At 39.6% G+C, this 15,589-nt stretch overlaps 1 non-coding gene across 1 annotated transcript; it reads right to left on the bottom strand.

The window, feature by feature from the left end:
• Positions 1-1,416: 1,416 nt before the first annotated feature.
• LOC140808484 (small nucleolar RNA R71) lies at positions 1,417-1,522 on the bottom strand. Its single transcript, XR_012112905.1, has one exon. It is a non-coding gene; the product is annotated as a small nucleolar RNA R71 (small nucleolar RNA).
• Between the last annotated feature and the right edge of the window lie 14,067 nt (positions 1,523-15,589).

Below are 15,589 nucleotides of genomic sequence, written 5' to 3'. Positions count from 1 at the left end.
CTTTTCATATTTGTTGGGATTAAAGGGGATCCTACCCCAAACTTTTAGTTGATTAATTTATATTTTAAGTTGTGCTTTATTCTTGATTGTACTACGATTTTTATTGTGTCGTTTGAGCGTAGCTAACTTTTACGAAAATTTTATATCACGAGTGAGTTCGAGGGAATAACTAGTGATAGGATCGAGTAGTATAATCTGCGGATCTACAATTTGCATAGACATATGAAATTGGATACGTGCCGATAGTCATAGTCCTTAGGGTCGAAAACTAGGGGATTTCATCAATCGAAATGCGGTTCATTCTTGATAAATAATTAAAGACATTTAATTACTTCATTGAGTGAATTAGTTTGGCATAGCTCGAGAGAGTGTGTTCAATTGAATAGGAAATCCTGTCGGAAGCGTAGAACACAATCGAACGAATTAATTAATTAATAAGGGGTAGGTGAACCAGAATTCCCAACAAATTCTTTTATCATTTGAAATTTAATCCATTGATTTAGCATTCATATTTCATCATTTAATCTTTGAGCTTGTTTATTTAAATTTTCTTGAATTTTATTAGTCATAAAACAAACAATCAAATTTCGTCGCTAAAGTTTTAATAACTAAAATAATAATTGTTAAATACAGTCTCCAGTGGAACGATACTCGTATTCATATACACTATACTATTACTTGACATCGTGCACTTGCGATTACATTTTGAGCATACAAAATCATATTTTCTTGGGGAATTCATAGTGCAAGTTTTGCTCGATCAAGTTTTTGGCGCCGTTGCCGGGGACTGTTAATCTACAATTTTATTTTTAGTTATTTCCTTTAGCATTGGTTCATTTCTCTTGAGATAACACTTCACATTTTCTTACAGATACACCTTCCAGTGCATGCCAAAATCACTTGACGTGGAGCTTGAGTTTGATTCTGAAATTGAAAGAACCTTCCCCAGGAGAAGACAACAACAGAGGCTTAAAGAACTTATGGAGAGACACGAGCCAGAACGTGAAGAGGCACAGCGTGAAGAGAGACATATTGAGATGCCACGCCGCATACCAATGTTAGAGTATGCCCAACCTTCTTTGGATGGTGCACGCCCTAGCATTGTGAGGCCTATGGTGCGGGCAAATCAATTTGAAATCAAGCCAGCTATAATCCAGATGATTCAGAACACAGTCCAATTCGGAGGAACTGCAGTAGATGACCCAAACACGCACATCGCGGATTTCCTTGAGATTTGCGATACTTTTAAATTCAATGGAGTTTCTGATGATGCTGTTAGGTTACGTTTATTTCCTTTCTCTTTACGTGATAAAGCTAAAGCATGGTTGAATTGTTTGCCTGTAGGTTCAATCACCACTTGGGAGGACATGGCGAAAGCGTTTCTTATCAAATACTTTCCCCCATCAAAAACCATGAAGCTGCGGGCAGACATTACAACATTTGCTCAATTCGATCAGGAATCTCTATATGAGGCATGGGAGCGTTTCAAGGACCTACTACGAAGATGCCCACATCACGAGTTACCACTTGGGTTAGTCGTTCAAACATTTTATTATGGTTTGCTTACTCCTAACCGTACTATGATAGATGCGGCTGCTTGTGGAAACCTGTTGAGAAAGACCGCGGAGGAAGGATATGAATTGTTAGAGGAAATGGCTGCCAGCAGTTATCATCCCCAATCTGACAGAAACAACCAAAGGAGAAGTGCAGGAGTTCACCAGGTAACTGAGTTTTCTGCTATTACTGCGCAACTTGATGCTTTAAACAGGAAACTTGATAGCTTGAATGTGGGTGGCACGGCGATGCGTCTTCGAGAGATATTCTGTGAGAAGTGTGGAGGGGAACACTATGTGAAAGACTGTCAAGATGGAAATCCCTTCTATGTGCAAGATGAGGCACCAGTGAATCAAGTGGGAGTCCAAAATCGCCCAAGGAATGACCCTTACTCGAACACATATAATCCTGGGTGGAGGCAACATCCCAACTTCTCATGGGGCGGTCAAAACAGTCATAATAGGCCGCAAGGAGGACAACAATATGGGAAACAACCGATGTACAGATCCGATCCTCCTAGAGAAGAAAAGTCCAACTTGGAGCAAATGATGTCGAAGTTTATTTCATCCACTGAAACTAGACTTCAAAATCAGGATGCGTCGATTAAGGGACTTGAGAATCAAATTGAACAGTTGGCCAAGATGATAGCAAGTAGAGAGCCGGGCACCTTGCCAAGTAATACCGAGACTAATCCAAAAGAGCAAGTGAAGGCCATTGAGTTGAAGAGCGGAAAAGTTTTGGAGCCTAGAGAAAAAGAGAAAAGCCAAGTGCCGGATGAACAAGATGCGACATCTAAAGGTAAGTCTTCTAACCCTACACTAGCACCCACTACACAACCAAAAATTGTTATACCGCCTCCTTTTCATGCTGCATTGAAAAAAGCAAAACTAGATGCACAATTTGGTAAGTTTCTCGAGGTGTTTAAAAAGTTGCATATCAATATTCCTTTTGCCGATGCTCTAATGCAAATGCCTAGTTATGCTAAATTTTTGAAGGATATCTTAGCAAATAAGAGGAAGTTGGAGGATCATATGACAGTCAACTTAACTGAAAATTGCTCCGCTTTGGTGCAAAACAAAATCCCACCTAAGCTAAAAGACCCAGGGAGTTTCTCTATTCCTTGCATGATTGGTGATGTTGTTTTTCATAAAGCATTATGTGATCTTGGTGCAAGTATTAATCTGATGCCATTTTCTGTGTTTAGGAAACTTGGGTTGGGAGAGCCTAAGCCGACGAGGATGTCCTTGCAACTGGCTGACAGATCGGTCAAGTACCCCCGCGGAGTAGTCGAGGATGTGCTAGTGAAGGTGGACAAATTCATTTTTCCTGCCGATTTCGTGGTGCTCGACATAGAGGAGGATACCGAGATGCCTCTCATTTTGGGAAGACCATTCCTTGCGACTGGCAAGGCACTTATTGATGTGCAAGAGGGAAATTTGAGATTGAGAGTGGGCGAAGAAGAGATTACATTTGATGTTTTTAATGCACTTAAGCACACACTGCATTCTGATAGTTGTTTTAGAATTGATGCTTTTGACTCTCTTGTATCCAACTATGTGCAGGATGCTCTTAGGGACCCTTTGGAGGCCACTATCAATACTGAGTTGGGGGAAGAGGAGTTAAACGAAGAAAGAGCTAAAATTGTGGCACACTTTAATGCCAACCAACCATGGAGAAGGCCAATAAGGATGCGACTGGAGGATCTAGGAGAACGAAGAGATTTGACCCCTCAAAGGTCAAGCATCGAGGATCCACCAACACTTGAGCTAAAGCCGTTGCCTCCACACCTCAAGTACGTATACTTAGGTGAGAATAACACTTTACCTGTCATTATTTCTGCTGCTTTGACAGATGTGATGGAAGACAAGCTGTTGAAAGTTTTGAAAGCGCACAAGGTGCATTTGCGTGGAAGGTGGCAGATATCAAAGGAATAAATCCAACCGTCTGCATGCACAAGATCTTGATGGAAGAGAAGTACTCACCTCTTGTGCAACCTCAAAGACGATTAAACCCAAAGATGCAAGAGGTAGTAAAGGCTGAAACAATTAAGCTTCTCGACGCAGGTATTATCTATCATATATCTGATAGTGCATGGGTAAGTCCTGTTCAGTGTGTGCCAAAGAAAGGTGGGATTACTGTTATCACAAATGAAAATAATGAATTAATACCCACTAGGACTGTTACGGGATGGCGTGTGTGCATTGATTATAGGAAATTGAATGATGCCACCCGTAAAGACCAATTTCCCCTTCCCTTTATTGATCAAATGCTTGAGAGGTTAGCGGGTCATGAGTTCTATTGTTTTTTAGATGGGTATTTTGGGTATAACCAAATCATGATTGTGCCCCAGGACCAAGAGAAAACCACTTTCACTTGTCCTTATGGCACTTTTGCTTTTAGACGGATGCCATTTGGTTTGTGTAATGCCCCTGCCACTTTTCAGCGATGCATGACTGCTATATTCCATGATATGATGGAAACTTTTCTTGAAATATTTATGGATGACTTCTCGATTTTTGGCTCGTCTTTTAATGATTGTTTGCAGAACTTGCAGGTAGTGTTGAGGAGATGTGAGGAGACAAACTTGGTGCTTAATTGGGAAAAATGCCACTTTATGGTACAAGAGGGAATTGTCCTAGGGCACAAGGTTTCGGGGCACGGAATAGAGGTGGATAAGGCGAAAGTTGAAGTTATCAAGAACTTACCACCTCCGGTGTCCATAAAGGGAGTTAGAAGTTTTCTAGGCCACGCCGGTTTTTACCGACGTTTCATCAAAGATTTTTCTAAAATTGCAAAACCTTTATCTTCTTTACTCATGAAAGATGTGCCTTTTGATTTCAATTATGATTGTTTGCAGGCATACGAGAAGTTGAAAGAGCGCTTAGTGACGGCTCCTGTCTTGGTGGCACCGGATTGGGATCTACCCTTCGAGATCATGTGCGATGCTAGCGATACTGCGGTGGGTGCTGTCCTCGGACAAAGACAAAACAAGGTATTTCACACCATATACTACGCAAGTAGGACTCTAGATGAAGCACAATTGAATTATGCCTCCACCGAAAAAGAGTTACTTGCAGTAGTGTTTGCACTTGACAAGTTTCATGCTTATCTTGTTTTGTCGAAAGTAATTGTGTTTACTGATCACTCTGCACTTAAATATTTACTTGCAAAGAAAGATGCAAAGCCACGCTTACTTCGGTGGATTTTATTATTGCAAGAATTTGATTTGGAGATAAAAGATAAGAAGGGTGTTGAGAATGTGGTTGCAGATCATTTGTCTAGATTAGAATTTATCAGTAATGATTGTGTGACTGATGCGATTAATGATTGGTTCCCAGATGAGCAGTTGTTTGAGGTGAAAAATTGTCCATGGTATGCCAATTTTGCAAATTTTCTTGTTACCCAAATTTAACATTTCACGAAAGAAAGAAATTCTTTTCGGACGTGAAGTATTATTTTTGGGAGGAACCTTTCATGTTCAAAATTTGTGCAGATGCCATGATAAGACGGTGTGTTGCAGAAGAAGAGTTTGATCAAATTCTCAACCATTGCCATGACCGTGAGGTAGGTGGTCACTTCGGACCAACAAGGACGGCATCCAAGGTACTTGAATGTGGCTTTTATTGGCCAACTCTTTTCAAAGATGCTCGTTCTTATGTGCTACACTGTGATAAATGCCAGCGGTCAGGTAACATCTCTAACCGTCACGAAATGCCGTTAAATAATATCATTGAATGTGAGGTTTTTGATGTGTGGGGAATAGACTTTATGGGACCATTTCCTAGTTCTTTCACAAAAAAATTCATTTTGGTGGCGGTGGATTATGTGTCTAAGTGGGTAGAGGCGGAAGCATACGCCACTAATGATGATCAAGTGGTTCTAAAATTTTTGAAGAAAAACATTTTTAACCGCTTTGGAACACCACGAGCAATCATTAGTGATGGTGGCGCTCATTTCTGCAACAAACTCTTTGAAAAACTTTTAAGCAAATATGGTGTCACACATAAGATCTCTACCCCTTATCACCCCCAGACGAGTGGTCAAGTGGAAGTGTCGAATCGAGAGATTAAGCGAATCTTGGAGAAAGTGGTAGGTGTCGGTAGGAAAGATTGGTCGGTGAGGTTAGATGATACTCTTTGGGCGTATAGGACTGCTTTTAAAACACTTATAGGCACTACACCATATAGGCTTTTGTTTGGTAAAGCATGTCATTTGCCTGTCGAGTTAGAGCATCGTGCATACTGGGCCACAAAAGCGCTGAACTTTAATTTTACTGATGCAGGTGAACAGCGTTTGCTTCAGTTGGACCAATTGGAGGAGTTTCGGAATTCGGCTTACGATCTCGCACTGTCTTACAAAGAAAAAACCAAAAAGGCGCATGACAAGAGAATCATCGAGAGAGAGTTTAAGGAGGGTGAAAGTGTTCTGCTCTACAACTCCCGGTTGCGCTTGTTTCCCGGAAAATTGAAGTCGCGATGGTCAGGTCCATTCGTGATCTCGAAAGTCTATCCATCGGGAGCTGTAGAATTGCAAGACGGGAAGGATGGGACGTTTACGGTCAACGCCCAGCGTCTAAAGCACTACATGGGTGGCACAGTTGAGCCACAACTTGGAATCCCCCGGTTCCAAGACTTGCCGAACTGAGACAGACCGACAGTCAAGCTCTCGACTATAAATTGAGAACTACATCTCTTCCCTTCATCTTGCATTTAATTTGATTTTAGTGTTAGTTTAAGTTTATGTTTTCATATTAAAAAAAAAAAAAATTTAAGCGTTTTAGGCAGCGAGGTTGGCGCTCGGGCGGTATTTTTGTACCGCTCGAGCGCGAAATTTACCTTGGCGTACAGAAACTTGGCGCTCGGGCGGTGATTTCTTACCGCTCGAGCGCCCGCGCTTACCTCTGACTTTTCAGCCCAGAGAGGTTCGCGCTCGAGCGGTAACTTTTTACCGCTCGAGCGCGAGTACTTTATATGCGCGAATTCCCCCTTTCCTCTTTCATTCTGCACGAAATTTTCTAATTCCCTCTTCCCAAATCCCTAACTCTTGCCTCTTCTTCTCTCATCTTCTTGCAGGGAATCACTCCAACCATCAAGATTCAAGCATCGTGGGCAAGCGCCTCCTGCGGAATTCAAGCGTCATCTTCTCCGATTCCCCCAAAATCTCTCTCATCCACTAATATGGCTCCAAAGAAGAAACAAAGAGGTACTTCCGCTTCTTCCTCGTCTTCGACTTTTGATAGGCATCGCTTTGTTAGTGAAGAAGCTCGGGCTAGGTATGAGCATGCCAAGATGAATAGAAATCCGATAGTAGAGAGGGGATTCCGAAAAGAATCTGCCGATAGGCACCTAGGAACTCGGATAGAATTGGAACGGCGCGGATGGGAAACTTTTTCCAATCATCCTAAGGCGGCGGTAGTTTCGGTGGTGCGTGAATTTTACGCGAATGCTATGGAGGGGAGAAATGGGACGGTGTTTGTTCGGGGTGTACATGTCCCGTGTGACTCGGCAACTATCAATGCACTTTTGGAAACGGCGGAGGTCGACAACTCTCGTTTTGAGGCTTTAGCTGCTGACCCGAACTATGACTTGATTATCACCGCGCTATGCCATCCGGGTGCGGGTGCGATGTGGAAACCAGTGGGCGGACCGCCGAGCTGTTTCGACGAGAAATTCTTGACCATTGACGCTGCCATGTGGTACTTATTTGTGGCCCGACGGATGATGCCGGTCTCGCATAAGAGCGAGGTCCAAAAGGAACGATCGGTTCTCCTTTTTGCGTTAACTCACGGCTACGACGTGAATGTGGGCACACTTATCCACTCTCAAATCATGTTGTGTGCTCGCAACAGTCACGTCGGTCTGTTATTCCCGACAATTATCTCCAAGTTGTGTGCCCGGGCGAGAGTTCTATTCCGGGACGACGAGGAGTGGATTCAACCCATGAAGCCGATTTCCATCGAAGACGATAAGCGAAAGTATGCCAAGCGACAGATTGACTTCCCCACTGAGGAGGAAAATTTAGGTGGCTCTAGCGCCACCGCTCCACGCCGCCGTCCACCACCACCCCGCCGGCGAACTCACACCGATATGATGGCTGAGAGTCTCGCCTTCCAAACGCATCAGGGTCAATTCAACTCGTATGTCACCGACCATCTGTCTCACATTGACTCCATGATGCGCTCGCTGCTTGTGCAAGGGGGCGTTGACCCATCGACCACCCCACCGTCTCCGCTACCCCCTCCCCCATTCCGGTTCCAGTATGATTACTCTCAGCATGGGGAGGCCGCAGGAGTGCCACCGCCGGAGCAGGATGAGGATGACACTTGATCAGGGGAGTTTACTGTTTCCCCTACTTCGAAATTTTTTTTCCCTTTACCGCTTTTCTGTTTTTCTTTCTTATCATTGTTTCCGTCTTGCATGTTTATTAGCTTTCATATTTATTTAGTCTGCATTTGTGTTTGCATATTTGTGTTTGCATTTCTATGTTTGCATTTACATTCATGAGTTGTTTTATTTTTAATGTCTGTTTCGTTTTGTGCAATGAGGGCATTGCACAACTCTAGTATGAGGGGGGGGGGGGGGGGGGGGGTAGATTGTTATGGTTGCTTAGTTATTCGTTGCATTTATGTTGTCTAGTGTCGTTTATGGTGAGAAGACATAATTTATGCGCCAATGATGATGTTGAATTGATAATATACAAAAATATTGCTTGGGTCACTTCATGAATGATACTCTTGATTGTTGAAACATGAATTTTGGTACAAATTTTGAACTTTTTGAGCACATATGTGTGGGGACTAGAATTTTGTAGGAAGAATGGTGACATTTGAAGGTCTTGTGTGTTAACTTGAAAGACATCATTTATGAGTTGATTTGGCATGTAAAGCCGTGGAAATAAGTCACTGATTGAGACCTTGAATAGAGAATTTGATTTGCCTTGAACTTTACATATACCTCCTTTTCAATGCACTAAATTCAAATATCATACTCCTAACCAGCTATAATCCAAAGTCATATATTCTTAGCCTAGGGAGTACATGTGTGAAAATTGTGCATCAACATGTTGAAATAACAAAGTTTATTGCAAAAAGAACTTTGAGCAAAAAAAAAAAAAAAAAAGAAAAAGGAGATGTAAGGTGAGGGGGGAGCCGAAATAAAAAGAATGAAAATCTATTTCTAGGCTAAAAGTTGGAGATGTAAGGAGACGAGGAAAGTCAGACGAAAAGTCTTGACAAGTGCACAATGAAAATGATCGGTGTACTCCCAACTTTTAGCCACTTGAGCTTATTTTCCTTCTTTTCGACACCCTTGTCTGCACTTAAGAATTTAATAAAGTTCAAATGATGGTTAGTGATGAATGGACACGGGGGTGCATGCTAGTGAGACTTGTATTGAAGTGTTAATTGAGTGATTCGCATGATTTGATGATTGATCTATTTGAAGTACGAATGACTAGACCCATCATGACACACACACACGTTCAAATTAGTGTCAATATTTATGTGTAGATGAGAATGAGTATTCGTTTGTGATTTGACTTGATTATGATGTGTATGTGGAAATTTCATTGAGGCATGAGCATAAAAGTTGTTAACTCACCATTAACATTGACTTATGTTGGTTAGTTCTTGTTTGAGTCTTTTATTTTTGTTGTGTTTGTTTAGAGTCTCGTGCTTTAACCTGTTTTGCTTGAGGGCAAGCAAAAGGTTAGTATGAGGGGGTTGATAGGTGGTGTTTTTACGTGTTTATTGCATTAGTTTTAGTTGTGTTTGCATTATGCATGCATGCATTTCATCTGCATTTTGTTCATTTTAGAGTAATCATTGGCATTTTATCATGTCTCACTCGTGTGTGGTGAATCTGCAGGAAAAATGGTCGGAAAGCGGAGCAAAATGTGGAATCCAAGAAGTTGGACAGGATACTTGGCGCCCGAGCGGTAGAAATTTACCGCCCAGGCGCCACAGAAGACCAGCCGAGGAAACAAGACAGAACGTTGGCGCTCGGGCGGTGATTTTCTACCGCCCGAGCGCGAGAAGGTGTCTTCGGAAGCCATCGTTACAGAAAGTTGGCGCCCGAGCGGTACTTTTATACCGCCCGGGCGCGAGAAGACAAAGGGCCAAGACAGAGAGTGTGGCGCTCGAGCGGTATATTTCTACCGCCCGAGCGCGAATGCCGCACAAGTCCAGCAACTTACAGAGAGTGTGGCGCTCGAGCGGTACTTTTCTACCGCCCGAGCGCCGCCTATTTTTGGAAAATTTTGGACGCGACTTCTTACCTTATTTTGGATGGGGGTTGCATGGAAAGGCTATTGGTCGACTTTTGAAGATGATTGCAGACATATTTTTGAGAGCCAAGGAGCTGGGGAGAGAGCTTTTGCACTTGGATTGAAGAATCGACGATTTCCGGGCATCGTTCTTCGCAGATTTCGTCACGCCTCGTATTTCTAATTATTTTCTCTTAGTTAAACATTGTTTTGCTTATTTTAATTATGAATTCTAGTAGCTAAACTTTTCATATTTGTTGGGATTAAAGGGGATCCTACCCCAAACTTTTAGTTGATTAATTTATATTTTAAGTTGTGCTTTATTCTTGATTGTACTACGATTTTTATTGTGTCGTTTGAGCGTAGCTCACTTTTACGACAATTTTATATCACGAGTGAGTTCGAGGGAATAACTAGTGATAGGATCGAGTAGTATAATCTGCGGATCTACAATTTGCATAGACATATGAAATTGGATACGTGCCGATAGTCATAGTCCTTAGGGTCGAAAACTAGGGGATTTCATCAATCGAAATGCGGTTCATTCTTGATAAATAATTAAAGACATTTAATTACTTCATTGAGTGAATTAGTTTGGCATAGCTCGAGAGAGTGTGTTCAATTGAATAGAAAATCCTGTCGGAAGCGTAGAACACAATCGAACGAATTAATTAATTAATAAGGGGTAGGTGAACCAGAATTCCCAACAAATTCTTTTATCATTTGAAATTTAATCCATTGATTTAGCATTCATATTTCATCATTTAATCTTTGAGCTTGTTTATTTAAATTTTCTTGAATTTTATTAGTCATAAAACAAACAATCAAATTTCGTCGCTAAAGTTTTAATAACTAAAATAATAATTGTTAAATACAGTCTCCAGTGGAACGATACTCGTATTCATATACACTATACTATTACTTGACATCGTGCACTTGCGATTACATTTTGAGCATACAAAATCATATTTTCTTGGGGAATTCATAGTTCAAGTTTTGCTCGATCACCAAGCTAGTGACATCTTCTAGGATGAAGGTGTCTAATTTCTGATGCTCCTCAAGGAGCAAAAAGTTCTGAGAAGGATCGTCTTCTCAAACCACTTGGTTGACCAACTGGCGAGAGGCAGTAAATAGGGAAATCTCTATTGTACAAGTTCGATTATATCAATAAAAAATTTATTTTGTCCAAAGCTTTTTTTTCCTTTAATGCTATATTATTTCCAGCACTTAATCTTGGCAAAGAATCAACATATAAAAATATTAAAATAACTAAGATAAATCAATTAAACCAAGAATATTTCGAAAATAAGAAAACTTACTCTCAAGTAGTGGCTTGATGAATATGTCTGCTGCTTGTTGTCAGCTGAAATGTATTTCAGTCTGATTTCCTTCTTGAGAGCATGATCTCTGATGAAGTGATGTCTGACATCGAGATGCTTTGTCCTCTAGTGAAGAACTGGATTGTATGTAATCGCAATTGTGCTTGTGTTGTCACAAAATATAGGTGACTCTTCTGCAATGACTCCATAATCTTTCAGTTGTTGCTGAATCCAGATCAGTTGGGCGCATCAGCTTCCAGTAGCTAGATATTATGCTTCATTTGTGGAAGTTGCGATGGATGTTTGCTTATTGTTGAACCAGGAAATCAGTCTTTTTCCCAGAAACTGACATGATCTACTGGTGCTTTTTCTATCAAGTTTACATCCTGCATAATCTGCATCTGAATAGCCAACTAAATTGAAATATATGAGTCCTTAGCATACCATAAGCCCACATTTTGTGTGCCTTTAAGATATTTCAATATGCGTTTGGCGCCTGAAAAATGCGATTTTTAGGATTTGCTTGAAATCTAGCACACTAGCAGACATCAATCACAATATCAGGAAGTCTAGCAGTTAGGTAAAGTAAAGAACCTATTAAACCTCTGTAAAATGTCATCTCAACTTATATTCCCCCTTCATATTTATCTAATTTTATTGATGAGCTCATGGGAGTATTTGCAGTTGTTCATGTTCCATGCCAAACTTCTTGAGCAGTACCTTCATATATTTGGTTTGACTGATAAATGTACAGTTTCCAATTGCTTCACTTGCAGACCAAGAAAGAATTTCAGCTCACCCATTATACTCATCTCAAATTTATTCTGCATTAACTTAGCAAATTTCTCGCATAATTTGGGGTTAGTTGACCCAAAAATAATGTCATCAAAATAAATTTTCACAAGTAAAGTATGATCTTTCCTTGTAAATTTGAACAGTTTTTTATAATCTGTTCCAACAGTGACATCATGATCAGTTAAGAATTTTGATAATGTCTCATACCAAGCTCTGGGAGCTTGTTTGAGACTGTACAATGCTTTGTTGAGATGAAATACACGACCAGAAAATGAGTGATTTATAAAACCTGGTGACTATTCAACATAGGCTTCTTCTTGTAGCTGACCATTTAGGAATGCACTTTTGACATCCATCAGGTATACCTTGATGTTTTTGAGAGAAGCGTATGATATGAATATTCTTATTGCTTCCAATCGTGCAACTGGTGCATATGTCTCGTCACAATTGATTCATTCCTCTTTCTTGTATCCTTGTGCAACGAACCTGACTTTGTTGCGCACAAATGAATCATCTTCATTCAGTTTGTTTCTGTAAACCCATTTTGTACCTATAATTGTTTTTGAAAGTGGTCTTGGAAATAAATTCCAGACATTATCATGGTTAAAATGATTCAGCTTGCATAGAATTTATCCAGTTTGTATCAACTTGAGCTTCATCAGTTTTCATTGGCTCAAATCGAGAAACAAATGCTAAGTATACAAATAAATTAAACATTTTATTTCTAGTTCTTACAGGATCTGATGGATTACCTATCACCAAATATTGTGGATGCGATTTATTACATTTGTAGTTGGAAATGGTTGGATCAGTTTGTGCCACTGTTTCAGTTTGTAACTGAACATTTCTTTCAGTTTCAACTGCGATAGTTTTAGTTGATATTTGAATATCATCGCGTTGTTCCACCAACTGATTGTTAGGAACATCTTCTTGTTCAACTGTTTGATCCACCACTTCAGGTTCTGGTGTTTGAAGGATGTTTCGATTGATGTGAACATCTTCTTCACTGTCATCCTCCAAGCTAATTTCTTTTATGCGATCAGTTAGCTCTACTGGATCAATTGTCTTATCAGTTAGTGTAGATTCATCAAATACAACATGAATTGATTCTTCTACATTTAAAGTACTCTTATTAAACACTCTGTAAGCCTTGCTAACTGAATAATAACCAAGAAATATTCCTTCATCATCTTTAGCATCAAATGTTTTCAGATAATTTTAGTCATTATTGCGAATAAAACATCTGCAGCCAAATAATCTGAAGTAGGACACCACATTTCTTTGTTCGTGCCAGATCTCATACGGTGTTTTTAGATGATTTTTATTATTCATTGATCTAATCTGAGTATAACACGCAATGTTTACTGCTTCTGCCCAAATCTATGAGCTATACCGGAATCAGCAAGAATTGTTCTAGCTGCTTCTTTAAGATTACGATTTCTTCTTTCAGCTAAAATATTTTTCTGATGTGTTCTAGCTGGTGAGACTCATGCTTAATTCCAGTATTTTCTAAAAAATGATAAAGATTATGATTGACAAATTCAGTCCCTCGATCAGACCTTATTCTGTCAATCCCAACTGATTTTTCATTTAAAAGTCTTTTGAAAAGTTTGATTAGTTGTGAAGCAGTTTGGTATTTTGATTTTAGGTAAATTACCCAAGTAAATCTTGAAAAATCATCAACAATTACCAAGATTTATTTCATTTCTCCTAAACTCGTGACTGGTATATGACCAAAAAGATCCATGTGAAACAGTTCTAAGCATCTGGAAGAAGATTTATTACTCTTGTTTTTGAAAGAAGATTTTACTTGTTTACCAAATTGACATGCTGAACAAACTTTGTCTTTTGAAAATCGATCTTAGGCAGACCAGTTACAAGATCATGGTTACTCAGATGAGCGAGGGATTTGAAATTTAAGTTGTTCAATATGCCACAACCAGTTCTTAGATAAGAAATTGGAAGATACAAAACAAACTGGTGCATTAGGTTGATTAGTCCAACTTACCTTGTAAGTATTACCACATCGATTACTAGTTATGATGATGTCATCAGTTGAGTTCTTAATTGTGTAGGTGTGCTTGTTAAAATAAACTGAAAAATTATTATCACATAACTTACTAATACTAATCAAGTTATATTTCAGATTGGCAACGAGTAGGACATCATTAATAACAATATTACAATGAATAAGCTTACCCACAATTATACCTTTTGAGTTGTCTCCAAAACTGATGTTTGGACCAAAATACTTAATCAATTGGGATAGCAAATCAGCATCCATGTCATATGTCTTGAGCATCCACTGTCCAGATACCAAATTGAATCTTTTGTTGATGTACATGTTCCCTGCAGTCACACACAATGAATAATTTTGATACCAACATCTATTTGGATCTTTAACTGGTTAGTCCTTTAGGAACCCAGAATTGGACCAGTCTAACTGACTTTCCAGTTGTTCTATTCCAGATAGTTTGCTCGGCTTGTATATTCTTGATATGTTGTGTGCAGATGAAACAATATTATTTTTAACGTTGTTCAACTGGTTTTTCATCCAATATCTTTTCTGAACAGGCTTACTGTTATAATAATTGGAGTAGCCACTCTTAGAGTTCTGGTTGTTATAGCTGAACCGTTTAGGTGACCAGCTTCGCGAATCATTTGAACTCGTAGGGCTATATCCGATTCCATACTTCTTAGCCTTGTTCTTATTTTCAATCGGTTGCTCAACTGGTTTACTTGGTTATGAAAGTTCTTGTACCATAGTTGATTTTACAAAGTGAATATACTTCTCTTTGCACATATTCAGCTTTGGCATAGTATCACTAGTAGAATATTCATCTTGGCTATTAAAGCCTAAACAAGTTTTATAAGTAATGATTTATGTAAATCTCGCATTTCAATCAACGTGACAGATGACTTATTCCAAGCTCGAATCAGATCAGTTTGTCGTGAATTTTCAAGTTTCAATTGCTGAATCAAAAATTGGTTCTCAATCATTTCACATTTCTGCTTAGCAATCTCCTTTTTTAGACTCAACAGTTCAACTGATTCATCAGTTTCCGTTTTATTGTCTTGGGATCAGTTTACTTTGCTTTAGCATTCTCAAATGAGAGAGCATGCTTGTGATACTCATTGACCATGTCATGTAGTGTGGAAATAAGTTCTCCTCGTGTAAATTCATTTGAACTGAAATCAAATATCTACTCACTATTTGACTCCAGTTCTATGTCATCATCAATCAAACACTTTGCTTCTTCTTCATCACTGGAGCTGCTCAAGCTCTCAGATTCTGATTGATCACTATCAGTTTCTGCATATTTAGACTTGATTTCTTCAGCTAACAAGATTTCATGCATCTTTTTGAATGATCTCTTATCATCCTTATCTCTCCTCTTGTGCTCAAATGACTTCTTTCCCTTTTCAGCTGAACATCGACTATCCTTTTTCGGCTTAGGACAGTCAGCAATGAAGGGTTTATTTTTGCCACAGTTGTAGCAAACATTTGGTTCTTCCGTAGAGATGTTCTTGTGAGATTGTCTTTGAAATGAACGTGATTCCTTCTCATGAATCTCCCAAACTTCTTGATGAACAATGACATGGCATCATTGCTCGGGTGTCTACAAATTTTTCAGCTAAACTAGTTGGTTCAAGTTTCA

The sequence above is a fragment of the Primulina eburnea genome, chromosome 12 (assembly GCF_022965805.1).
Source record: "Primulina eburnea isolate SZY01 chromosome 12, ASM2296580v1, whole genome shotgun sequence".
In the NCBI taxonomy this organism is placed as follows: domain Eukaryota; kingdom Viridiplantae; phylum Streptophyta; class Magnoliopsida; order Lamiales; family Gesneriaceae; genus Primulina; species Primulina eburnea.
The sequence above is the reverse complement of the archived record's forward strand: the minus strand, read 5'-3'. Positions and strand labels throughout refer to the sequence as shown.